General features: G+C 44.5%; 1 non-coding gene across 1 annotated transcript; it reads right to left on the bottom strand.

The window, feature by feature from the left end:
* Positions 1-11,648: 11,648 nt before the first annotated feature.
* On the bottom strand, positions 11,649-11,720 carry TRNAE-UUC (transfer RNA glutamic acid (anticodon UUC)). The gene has a single exon. It is a non-coding gene; the product is annotated as a tRNA-Gly (tRNA).
* Between the last annotated feature and the right edge of the window lie 502 nt (positions 11,721-12,222).

Below are 12,222 nucleotides of genomic sequence, written 5' to 3'. Positions count from 1 at the left end.
AGGAGCTAGTCGGGGTTTTCAGTATCGGGACTTCGATAGGACGAAGCCTCCCACATTCGACGGAGTTCAGGACCCGATTGTTGCCATGAGGTGGTTGTCTGACGTGGAGGGATGTTTCTTCACGTGTTCATGCCCTGCTGATCATAGGGTGAGGTGTGCTCTGAACCTGTTAAGGCTCGGGGCGAAGGATTGGTGGAGATTGACCACGGGGTCATTTTCGGAGGCACAGAGGGCTACGGTTTCATGGGATCAGTTCAGAGAAATGTTCAGTACTCGTTATGTTCCGCAGGTTGAGAGGGAGAGATTGGCTCAGGAGTTCCTTGAGCTGAAGCAGGACTCGGAGTCGGTGACTGAGATCACCAGGATGTTCACTGAGAGGGCGATGTTTTGCCCAGAGTTCGCTTCAGAGCAGGCTCAGATGTCTCGATATCTAAGCATGCTCAAGAGAGACATCAGGCAGTTTGTGTCTGCGCAGAGGTGTGAGACCTTGTTGGAGTTGCAGGAGGCCGCTAGGCGGCGTGAGTTAGAGATTGAGTTGCAGATGCGTGAGTTGAGGCAGGCTCCGGTGCAGTCGCAGCCGGCGCCGAAACGGTCCAAGACCGTTGATGTTAGAGTGGGGGATTTGAGCAGCCACACTTGTGGGAAGTGTGGGAAGGGTCACACCGGGGTTTGTAGGACCGGTGGTGCATGCCGCAAGTGCGGAAGGGATGGGCACTATGCGAGGGATTGTCGGCAGTCAGCGCCAGTTCGGGATTTGAGGATCTGCTATCATTGTCATCAGGTTGGACATTTGAGGGCCAATTGTCCACAGTTTTCTGCTGGATCGGTGCAGGCTCCGGCACCGGCCACTTTGAGGATCACAGGTGGAGGTCAGGGTGGAGCGGAGCCCCCAAGGGCTCAGGGTCGTGTTTTTCAGCTTGTTGCAGAAGAGGTCAGGGCAGTGCCAGAGACGGCTGCAGGTATGTTTCTTTCTTAATGTCTTGTTATCTTGTGATTATTGTGGTGTAATGTTCATGAGTCGGTAATTGTTTGGTTTTCGTTGTGATATTCTTCGTTTTGCGGGTTGTGGTTTGGGTTATATGTCAGGCAGCATCATCGTCCATGGAAGGGATAATTGGAGATGTGTTTTGCTAAGGGTTGTTTATGCCTGTGGAAGCGGTCCGTGTGTAAGTGGTCTCTTGGTGCAGGGTTGTTTTGGAAGGTCGTTGATGGCGGCTAGCGGTTGTTAGTCAGTGTTATAGTGGCGGAGAATTGGAGAATTCTCCAGGATATTGATGAGCATTGTGGGGTGCTTAGCTGTTGGGATTCAGCAGTGTTCTGTCAGCCTAGAGTGTAGGCTGATGGGAGTGAGTGTCGGACATGCGGGGCGGGATACAAACCTAGGGCATTGGTTGTGGAGGCCTGGAAGCAGGCCGGGATCGAGTATGTCGACGGAGCTAGAGTTCGGAACCCCTAGAGGGCTAGAACGGTATGCATGGGAGGAATTCCGGGGGGGGATAGCATGGAATGTTGGCTGATAGTGAGCGGTCCGGATAGACTGAAGGCCGGAAGGCGTACCAGTCAAACCGAAGGCTCGGAGAATGGTCCAGCCAAACTGAAGGCTTTGAGAGCGGTCCAGATTGGCTGAAGGTTCTGAGAGAGTGGTCCAGATGGACTGAAGGCCTAATGAGGCGGTCCAGTCATGCTGAAGACTCTGCGGGTATTGTTGGATCAGTTTGAGATTGCTGATTGTGTATGTTGCAGTGTGATTGCATTGGAAGGTCTGGCCCCGGGTAGTGATTTTGATGAGTTGAGAGAATGCATGGGATTGAGAGCCCCTGCAATGAGAGCCAGAGTATGTGAATCGCGGTTACGCAAAAAGGGTGGTGTCGCATTGGGCGAGCACCGTGGCACGTGTTGGAGTAGCAATGTGGCCAAGTGGATTCCTTGGAAGGGGAAGAAAGAAAGTTGTGTAACTCCGAAGGGGAGTGCAAGTTCGCGGGAGTGAAAGCTGCAGAGCAGAGTTGTGATTAGAGTATTTCGGGTATGATTCCGGGCATTGTGCTCGCGGCAGTGAAGTAGGAGCTCATCCGGTTTGGGATGGTTGCTGAGGTTGCGGAAGGAATTCCGCAGGTGTAGAGCCTAGAGGCTTGGAAAGGGTGCAGGGGGAGAGTCCTGGACTCTCAGTATGATTCTGTTCAGGGTATTGATTATGTATTAGTGGTTCATCCTGGGGGATGTTTGAGGGTGTCATCAGTGTGTCGGGTTTTCCAAACCTGAGGATGCTGGAGCTAGTCCAGCATGTGTATGGGTTTGTAAGAGGAGGACTCGTGGGAGTGCTCTGTGATAGGGAATGGGTTTTCCGTCGTCACGGAATGGATAGAGTGGGATTCGGATCGGGGATCCGATGGTTCATGGTTTTCTAGTCCTTATGAGTCGAGTGATGGTTGTGATTTGGAGCAGTGTTGCATTATGGGTAATTCTCAGGGGTTAAGCGAAGATATTAGAGGGTGAATCCGGTGCCCTATTTGAGACGGTGGTCAGGACACCGTGAGGGGAGGAAAGTGTATTCGAGTTCGTTTGGGTATGCCTCGAGGGACCTGGTCTGGTTGAGGCCAGGTGGCGCGTAGCGGGAGTATCTTTGGAGTTGAGCTACTATAGGCTTCGAGGGCGAAGCCTAATATAAGTGGGGGAGAATTGTAACATCCCGAAATAGTGAGAGTAGAGTTGAAGGGCCAAAAGTGTTAATTGGGAAAGAGTGACTCGGCGAGTCCATGGATGGACTCGGCGAGTAGAGTCGCGGCTTGACCGCGTGTTAAGTAGCCGACTCGGCGAGTCGATGAGATGGACTCGGCGAGTAGGCGCTGGGTGGAGAAAACCCTAATTCTCGGGGTTGAGCCCTATATAAGGAACATTATGTTCCTTCCCCAGCCTCTTTACTTCCCTCTTGAGTGCTAGAAACCCTAAATTGCAGAGGAGCTCCATTGTTGAGTGGATTGAAGCTTGGAGAAGTAATCTTTAAAGGAATTTGTGGGAATTGAAGGCTTGGGGCAAGGGGCTTTGCTTGGAATCAACTTCATTGCAGTTGGGGGCGTCCATTGGAGGTAATATCTCGTTCTTGGACTGATTGTATGTTGTTTCTTCATTTTGGGGGTTTGTGGGATCATGTTTAAGGGTGTAAATGGAGGTCTAGAGGGTAGATCTGAGGTTGCTACCTCAGATCCGGAAGGGAGGAGAATCAGAGAGCATGAAAGTCCCTGTGTTGGTGTGTTTAGTGAAGCTTGCAAGTCCCAAACCCTAGTTATGAGTGAATATGGCCTAGATCTCTATGGATTCACGTAAAGATTGCCACTTTACGTGATGGATGAATTGTGGGAGGCTAGATCTATGTTTTGGATCATTTGCATGGCCTGGAATGCTTCTGACTGGATTCAGATCGGTGGTACTCGGCGAGTCACATGGGTGAACTCGACGAGTTGCTTAAAGATGAGCTGGGACTCGACGAGTTGGAAGAACAACTCGGCGAGTCGGATGAAGATAGCCTTGAACTCGGCGAGTTGTATGAACAACTCGGCGAGTAGGTTGATGATAGCCTTGGACTCGGCGAGTCTGTTCTTGGACTCGGCGAGTCTTGTCGAAGAGTTCCGATATTCTCTGGTTGAGTCGGGAATCGGTGAGTCAAGGGATGACTCGGTGAGTAGTGTGCGAGTGGACTCTGAGTTATTGGACTCGGCGAGTCTCGGGGTGACTCGGCGGGTTAGGTCGCGGATGGAGTGAAGTCTGTGTATGGGAACTCGGCGAGTCATAGGGTTGACTCGGCGAGTAGGGTCAGTCAGGAGTTGACTTTGACCTTGTCTTTGTCCAAGGGTTGACCAATGGTGTCTAGGGGCATTTTGGTAATTATTGTTTGTTGTTTTGAGTTTAGCGCATTGGTGGTTGACCAGTGGTGGAGATCGTATCAGTGATCGGAGTAGCTTGGATTATCTGTTCAGTCGGCAGCTTCGAGGTGAGTTATCCTCACTATATCAACGGGGTCTAAGGCACCAAGGCCGGCCCTTATCGGATTGAGATCCGGGTAGTTGTTTTTATGTTACTGCTTTATCATGTTTGCATCCTGTGAGTTAGGGTGGTATATGCTAGAGACCTGATTGAGATCGATATCCAGAGAGATAGGGAGATGCTATGTTAGTGACCTGTTAGGTCGGTATCCTGGTTAGGATAGTGGCATGTTATGTGATCTGTTGATCTGCTTGTTATCTGTGAATTGTTAGCTGATTGTATGTATATGTGCACATGGATGTTTGGACTGGAGTTGGGTTGAGGCGGGTCCTGCTGTGTGCAGTAGGCCAAGATACCCAGGGCGGACCGGTTGTCCCGTAGGCCCAACGAGCGGTTCGGATAGGCTGTAGGTCCCGGTAGGGGCGGACCAGACGTGCCGAAGGCTCGGAGAGTGGACCAGACTGACTGAAGGCCCGATGCGGGCGGACCAGTCATACTGTAGACTCAGAGAGTGGACCAGGTGGATTGAAGGCCCGGGAACGGGCGGACCAATCACACTGTAGACTCGATGTATGCGGATAGACTCAGAGGGTGGACCAGGTGGACTGTTGGCCGGTGCGGCGGACCAGTCACACAGTAGACCCGGAGAGCATGACTGTTCTATGATCGGATATGTTATGGCATGTTGTGCGTGTATGGTATTTGTGGTTGGTATTTTGGGGGTATCTCACTAAGCTTTCGGGCTTACAGTTGTGGTTTCATGTTTTTCAGGTTCTTTAGGGGATCGTGGCAAGGCGAAGGCGTGATCGTACCGCTCCTCGAAATTTTGGGGTGTTATGATTCTGGGAATACGATAAATATTTTGTATTGAAAACCTTTTTGTAAAGAATTATTGGAATTGAGATGTTTCTGAAAAATTTAAAATTTGTTGTGTTTTTCGGTCGTTACACGGCATGATCCGCATCAGTAAATGCTTGAAGACTAAAATCATTGCCTGCGGGGTACCATAGACCAAGAGATTTGCTTCCTTTTAGGTACCGAAGAATTTGTTTGGCTGCGGTCATGTGAGATACTTTTGGGTCAGCTTGGTACTGTGCACATACACCAGTTGCAAAGACAATGTCAGGTCGGCTTGCGGTGAGATACATTAACGAGCCAATGATACCTCTATAAGTCTTGTGATCCACAGATTCGCCAGAGGGATCAGCAGAGATCTTATATCCGAAGGCCATAGGGACCTTAGTCGAAGAGCAGTTATCCATAGAGTATTTCTTTAGAAGTTCAGTGCTGTATTTCTCTTGATGAATGAATATCCCTTGCTGAATTTGTTTGACTTGAAGACCTAGAAAGAAGTTAATCTCTCTATTCATGCTCATTTGAAATTTGTTTGTCATGAGCTTAGCAAATTCATCCACCATTCCTTGATCTGATGATTCGAAGATGATATCATCCACATATATTTGTACAAGCATAAGGTGAGACCCGTTTGCTTTTCTAAATAATGTGGGATCAATCACTCCTATTTTGTAGCCTGAAGAGAATAGGAATTCAAAGAGAGTTTCTTACCAATCTCTAGGGGCTTGCTTCAGACCGTAGACTGCTTTCTGAAGCTTGTAGTAGTGATCAGGGAACTCGATACTTTCAAAGTCGGGAGGTTGTTGAAGATAAACCTCTTCTTTTAATTCCCCATTGAGAAAAGCACTCTTAACGTCCATTTGATGTACTTTGATGTTTTTGTAAGAAGCATACGCTAAGAAGATTCTGATTGCTTCCATTCTAGCTACCGGAGCGTATGTTTCATCGTAGTCAACACCTTCCAGTTGACTATAGCCTTTAGCAACTAGCCTTGCCTTATTTCTGATAACCGCACCAGATTCATCTAGCTTGTTCTTGAAAACCCGTATTGTACCAACAATAGTATTGCCTTGTGGAATAGGAACAAGTTTCCACACTTTGTTTCTTTCAAATTCTTCCTGTTCTTCTTGCATTGTAGAAATCCAATCTGGTTCTAATAATGTTTCATTGATAGATCGAGGCTCGACTGCGGATATAAATGTTGCATAATGACGATGATCAGATAAATCTTTGGCAGATCGAGTTTGAATACCTGCGAATGGGTTGCCAATAATTTGGCCTGGTGGGTGATCCTTCGTCCATACATGTAGATGAGGCATCAGATGATCAGCAGCTGCGGTTGAAGGAATGTTTTCAATATCAGAGGTTGCTTCGGATTAGGAAGGAAGTTCCCCCTGGATTTGTGAACAGCCTACTGAATCATCTTGACTTGTTGGAGTGAGAGAGGCATTTTCTTTATTTTGGAAAGGTTCCCCCTGGATTGTTGAAGGGAGTTCATCTGGATGCTGAGAAGGTTCCCCCTGTACTACTGATGGATGTTCATTTGAATGCGAAGTTTCAGTTGATTTTATGAGAGTGGGAGCTTGAGCATCATCAAATACTGGAACCTCGATGGTTGTATTACGACCCGGAGTAGCGCTTTCCCCCTCAACAAGAGAGGTGGAGGTATTAAGAGATGCTACCTCAGAGAGAGATGGTCCAGAAACATCAGCATGTTGTTGTTGAGCTGCGGGAGACGCAAGAACTTTGGATAGTTTTGCCGTTTCAACAGGGTTGAAGAGATCATCATAGTTTACTTCAACCAGATTTACCGGTCCTGAAGAGGCAGGAATATCGCTTTCCATAATGGCAGTGGTTTCTTTAGATGGAGGGGTGTTGCGGATGTAAGAGTCATCAAACTTTACGTCAAAACTTTTAACGATTAGCCTTGTACGTCTAATGAGAACCCGATACGCAACCTTATTTGTGGAATAACCAAGAAAGATACCTTCATCAGATTTCGGTGCAAACTTGTTAAGTTGATCTCGTTTGTTGATCACAAAACATCTACACCCAAAGATGTGAAAGAAACGAACATTTGGCTTTTGGTTGTTGAGGCCCTCATATGGTGTCTTGTTGAGGCGTTTGCATATAATCCTTCAGTTCTGAACAAAACATGCAGTGGCTACAGCTTCAGCCTTGAAGTAAAGAGGAAGATGGGTGAAGTTGAGCATGGATCTGGCTGCTTCAACAAGGGTGCGGTTTCTTCAGTCAATAACACCATTTTGTTGAGGTGTATAAGGAGCTGAAAAGTTATGTGAAATCCCTTTTGACACCAAGAAGTTGTTGAGTGGATGATTGGTGAATTTAGTAACATTGTCACTGCGGATGCGTCTTACCGAAAGCTTGATCTGAAATTCTATTTCTTTGATGAAGTTTATGAGAATCTGCGGTGTTTCGGATTTAAGTCTGAGAAAGAATACCCAAGTGAAGCGAGTGAAGTCATCAACTATAACCAATATATATTTTTTAGGATGAAGACTGGCTACGGTTGATGGACCGCAGAGATCAATGTGGAGAAGTTCGAGTGGTTCGGATATGGATGACTCAATTACTATAGGATGACTTGCTTTTGACTGCTTACCACATTCACAAGCAGGACATAGAGTGTCATTGCTGAATTTGAGAATGGGTAGACCTCTGACCAATTCTTCAGTGACTAAGGTGTTGATGTATTTGAAGTTGAGATGAGCGAGCTTGTGGTGCCATAACCAGCTAACTTCGGATACGGCTTTAGAGAGAAAACACACCTGCGGTTTACCAATGATGAGAGAGACGTCCAGAGGATACATTGTGCCTTCGGATCGTGACTTGATTAAGCAAGAGCTTCTATCACTTGTCATTATGTAACAGAATTGATCTTCAAACTCCACTCGATGTCCTGCTTTACATAGTTGGCCAACACTAATGAGATTGTGTTTAAGACTTTCTACGTAAGCAACCTTCTGAATGGAAAAGTTCCCCGTAGTGAGAACACCATAGCCTCGTATGATACCATTTTCATTGTTTCAAAAAGTAACATTTCCACCATTGCATATAGGTCTGAAATCCCGAAGGTACTCTAACCTTCTGGTCATGTGCAAGGAGCAGGCACTGTCGATCAACCATTCTTCTTCTTGATCCTCCTTGCACAAATCCTACATAAATTAAGTGGTTAATTTAGGCACCCAAGCAAGTTTGGAGCCCGGAGTTACATACGTTGAGTTAATCGATGCATGATGCGAGGTGGCAAGGACAGGTTTTAAGTCAATTTCCAAGCCTAGTCCTGGGTGTTTGAAGTTCTTTGGAGTTTTGTGAGATTGTGGATAATTAAGAGGTTTTTGGAGAGATTAGATGAGTCATGAGAGAGAAATTCTTTACATTGACATTGACACGAGAACTTTTTGTCATTTTCCCTGACATTTGACTTGGTCTGAGGTTTTGAAGAAAAAGTATGTTTTTGTCTATTCCGAGGATTGTGAGATTTGACCCTTTTGTTTGTGTGTTTTCAAAAAGCGTTTTGTGCAGGTCTTGCAGGTGTAAGAACACGTGCAGACCTTTTGTGATGTGATTTTTTAAACACTTGAGGTGACCTTTTGAGTGCCGGAGTTGGCAAAATTCCTTTCAATATTTGAGATTTTCAAACCGACACTGGAAGGATTGGAGTAGGTGGAATACCTTTCCATTTTGGATCATTGAGAGAATAGATTTGAAAACCATTTGATCGAAAAGACTTATCCTTAGGTTTGGATGTTTTTTGAGTATTGTCAGAAACAGTGAACTCCTTCCTTTTTGTTTTTCTTGGGAACAGTTTTCTTGAAATGATAATTTGAGAAAACAAATTTTTCGGGACTTTTTGACTTTGGACATTTCACAGGTTTTTTAAGTTTTGAACAAATTTCCCGTTGCTTGCCACGAGAATGAAATTCTTCTTTAAAAGCTCTTTTTGCTTCGGTCTTAGGAGAACCGTAGTCTGTGACATTTAATTGCGGTTTCCTTAAATCTTTTGAGGATTTTGAAAAATAGTGACTCGATTCATCCGAACTTGAGAAGTCAGGACTTTGAGAACATTGACCATATTCAAAATTTTCAATTGGTAACTCGTGATTAATTGGTTCAATAGTCACAGAACTTTTGACTTCGATCAGTGGTGTAGTACTTTGGACTACTGCAGAGTAAGTCTTGGTGGACACTTATATGGGACATTTAATATTGGACAATGGGACAGATTTGCAGTACATGATTCTGGTCAGAAACACTGCAGTCAGACTGTAAGGATGGGAAGTCTAAAGAGACTTCAGGACTTTCAATAACAATTTCCTCATCAGCTACAGATGATGTCTGAGAATTTGTGTTATCAATATGAGAAAGAAATTTAGGGAGAATTTCTTCTATAACACAATTATTACTCAGATCATGAAGTTTTCCAAAGTGGGCTTGGATATCCTCAGGAAATGTTTTGTTATTGAACGGAAACAAGAAGTTGCGGTCTGGTGGGACATAGGGACGTTCCGGTGTGAACCGAGGTGAGGAGTCCGTTGCGGTTGGGTAACCATTGGACCAACCCCAGTTAAAGGTGTTATCAACATTCCCATTATTAACAAGATTCTCAATGGCCTCAGTTTCATTAAACAACTTTTCAATTAAAAGATTTAAACGTACAATTTCATTATGTGCTAGATCTCTCTGATTTAATGCTATTTCTAATTGTGTTTCACTTAACATCATAGCATCTTTTTCTAGCATTAAGTCCTTCTCTAACATTGCCATTTTGAGTCTCTTATTGTCCAAACGTCCTCTAACATGGAACATCTCCTGCGAAGCGATGTTCTTCTCATCTAGGGCTTTATTGTAGTCTGTAAGGACGGCAGCACAAGTGTCATTGACTGTGTCTATGAAAGGTTGACAATCATGCATGTTGTAGTTTAAAGTTTGAATCATAAGTTTTACATGTTCCACAATGCCGAGAGTTCCATCTTTAGCCATATAAGAATGGTTCTTCTTTATATTGGTTGAGCCATCTTCATCGATAGTTGCTACCATACAGATCTTGCCTTTTCCTTTACTGAGATTATCTTCATCTTCATCTCCTGATGACCACACTTGATGATTCCTTTTCACTTGAGCAACATAGGCTTTTCCCTTTTCTTTGTCTTCTAGTTCTTGAGCCATTCTGAGATAGAAGGCTCTATCTTTCACTAAGTTTGCCCTGCAGTCCTTGGCAAAATAGTTTTCCTTGTTGCACTTATGACATATAATAATGTCACTATTGTCATCTAAAGAGGTGCTGGAGTCAGTTGATTGGGACTGTGGTGGTACTCCTTTGGGATGTGTTTGCTGAGACTGCGGTGGAGGGAGAGGGTTCTTTGTGGAATGGAAGTGATTATTTTGAAAGTTGTGGTCTAAAGGTGGTCGATTGTATTGTTGGCTTTTGCGAAATGAAGGTGGTAAGCGATTGAATTTCTGACTGATAAGAGCAATGGCATTCTGAAACTCTTCGTCGTCGTCATATTCTAAGTCAGCTTCATATGACTGCGGTGGTGAGTCATACGAAGTGGGATAGGTTTGAGTGTGAGGTGATTGAGCTACTAATGCAAGTGGACCTCCGAAGTCTGAGTAGTCCTTGAGTACGGTAGACTCTTGAGCTTGCAATACTCCATAAAGCTTATAGAGAGATAATGAGTGGATCTTCTTGTCACCTTGTACAATCATTTTGGCTATTGTCCAATGTCTTCCTAAGCCATTAAGGAACTGTAGATTTGTTTCATGATTGCTGCGGATGGTACCCGCATTGGACAGTTTTGTGACGATCAAGTTGAACCTTTTAAACGAGTCTTCCAAACTTTCACCGGAGTGGGCTTTGAAGTTGTTGAATTCATTGAGTGTTGTAGTGAGCTTTTTGTCTTGAGCCTGCTATGAACCTTCGTACAAGTTTTTGAGAACATCCCAAATCTCCTTTGCTGATTTGCAATTTATGATGATGTCGAAGTTGTCAGGAGCAACTCCATAGGAGATTTCATAAAAGGCAATAGCATCATTTTCCATCTTGTCTAGATCATCTTTTGTGGGACGGTTCAAAGCTGGTTGACCTCCTCCTAGCCTTGTTGTGGCTCCATCAATTTGGACTGGGGTAAGGACTGGAACGTGGGGTCCTTCTTCTATGGATCTCCAGACATCTCTACCAAGTCTTCTGAGATATCTTTCCATCCTTTGAGACCAGTGATGATACTCATTTGCAACCAGTATTGGGGCTCGATTAGAACCACCAACACTGTTGGAAACATTTAGTGATAATGATTGTGCCATTTTGAAGAAATTTTTTTTGTTTAGAAATGAGCTTTAGTGGTATAGAAGGCTCTTCGAAAAATCAGATTTTCGATTTTCAAAAAGCAACCACTTTGGCTCTGATACCAATTGTTGAGAGAAAAACATTAGGACACACTTGAATAAAACTGTTAATAAACTCTTAGAATCTTTGCTATTCACTATTACACTATTTTAATTCTTAGCTATTCATATTCGCTATTCACAATGAATATTAATATATTAAAGAATAGAATATAGAATTTCAAATAACTGTTAAATATTATAGAAGATAACGATTAATCTAGCGATATAGAATTTCCATTTTTCTTTTTTATCACAGCTAAGGTTACGATGTAAAGGAAGTCCGAGAGAAGTGGTGATCTCATCTTGCTTGCTGGGAGAGAGGAAGCTTCCGGACCGCCTTTTCCAGCCAGATAGCGAGCGATCACTCAGCAATGAACACTAACTGAAAGCGGTCGGGAATGAGTACCTATCCCTTACGGGAATCGAACCCGTGTCTTCGACATGGAAAGACGATGTCCTAACCACTGGACGAAAGGGACCAAAAAGCCATTCTTCATATACCGCTCCGTGGGCTCCGAGAAGAGAAGTGGTTCGTTTTCTTTCTATACGAAATTAAAGATTTCGTTTGTGTTCATGTTGGCGATTTCAGATGTAAATTCGGTGGTTCGTCCCCCCTTCCTACGGGTTCCCCCGCCCCCAAAATTCGCATGTCTTTCTTGGTTGGACCAACCGGCGAAATCCGTCTTCCTTAATTGCAAGAGCAAGAACAAGTCTCTCCATTTTTTTGGGGGAGCAGAGCAGTCAAAGAATGAAACAGATCAAATGATTGTTCTAGAATGGCTATTTCTCACAATTGCTCCTTGTGATGCAGCAGAACCATGGCAATTAGGATCTCAAGACGCAGCAACACCTATGATGCAAGGAATAATAGACTTACATCACGATATCTTTTTCTTCCTCATTCTTATTTTGGTTCCCCTTTCTTTATAGGTCTCGTGTTCCCCCTATTGAACGAAATGCAAAAACCACATACCCACAAAC

Source organism: Lactuca sativa, chromosome 4 (genome assembly GCF_002870075.4).
Source record: "Lactuca sativa cultivar Salinas chromosome 4, Lsat_Salinas_v11, whole genome shotgun sequence".
Lineage (NCBI taxonomy): Eukaryota > Viridiplantae > Streptophyta > Magnoliopsida > Asterales > Asteraceae > Lactuca > Lactuca sativa.
The sequence above is the reverse complement of the archived record's forward strand: the minus strand, read 5'-3'. Positions and strand labels throughout refer to the sequence as shown.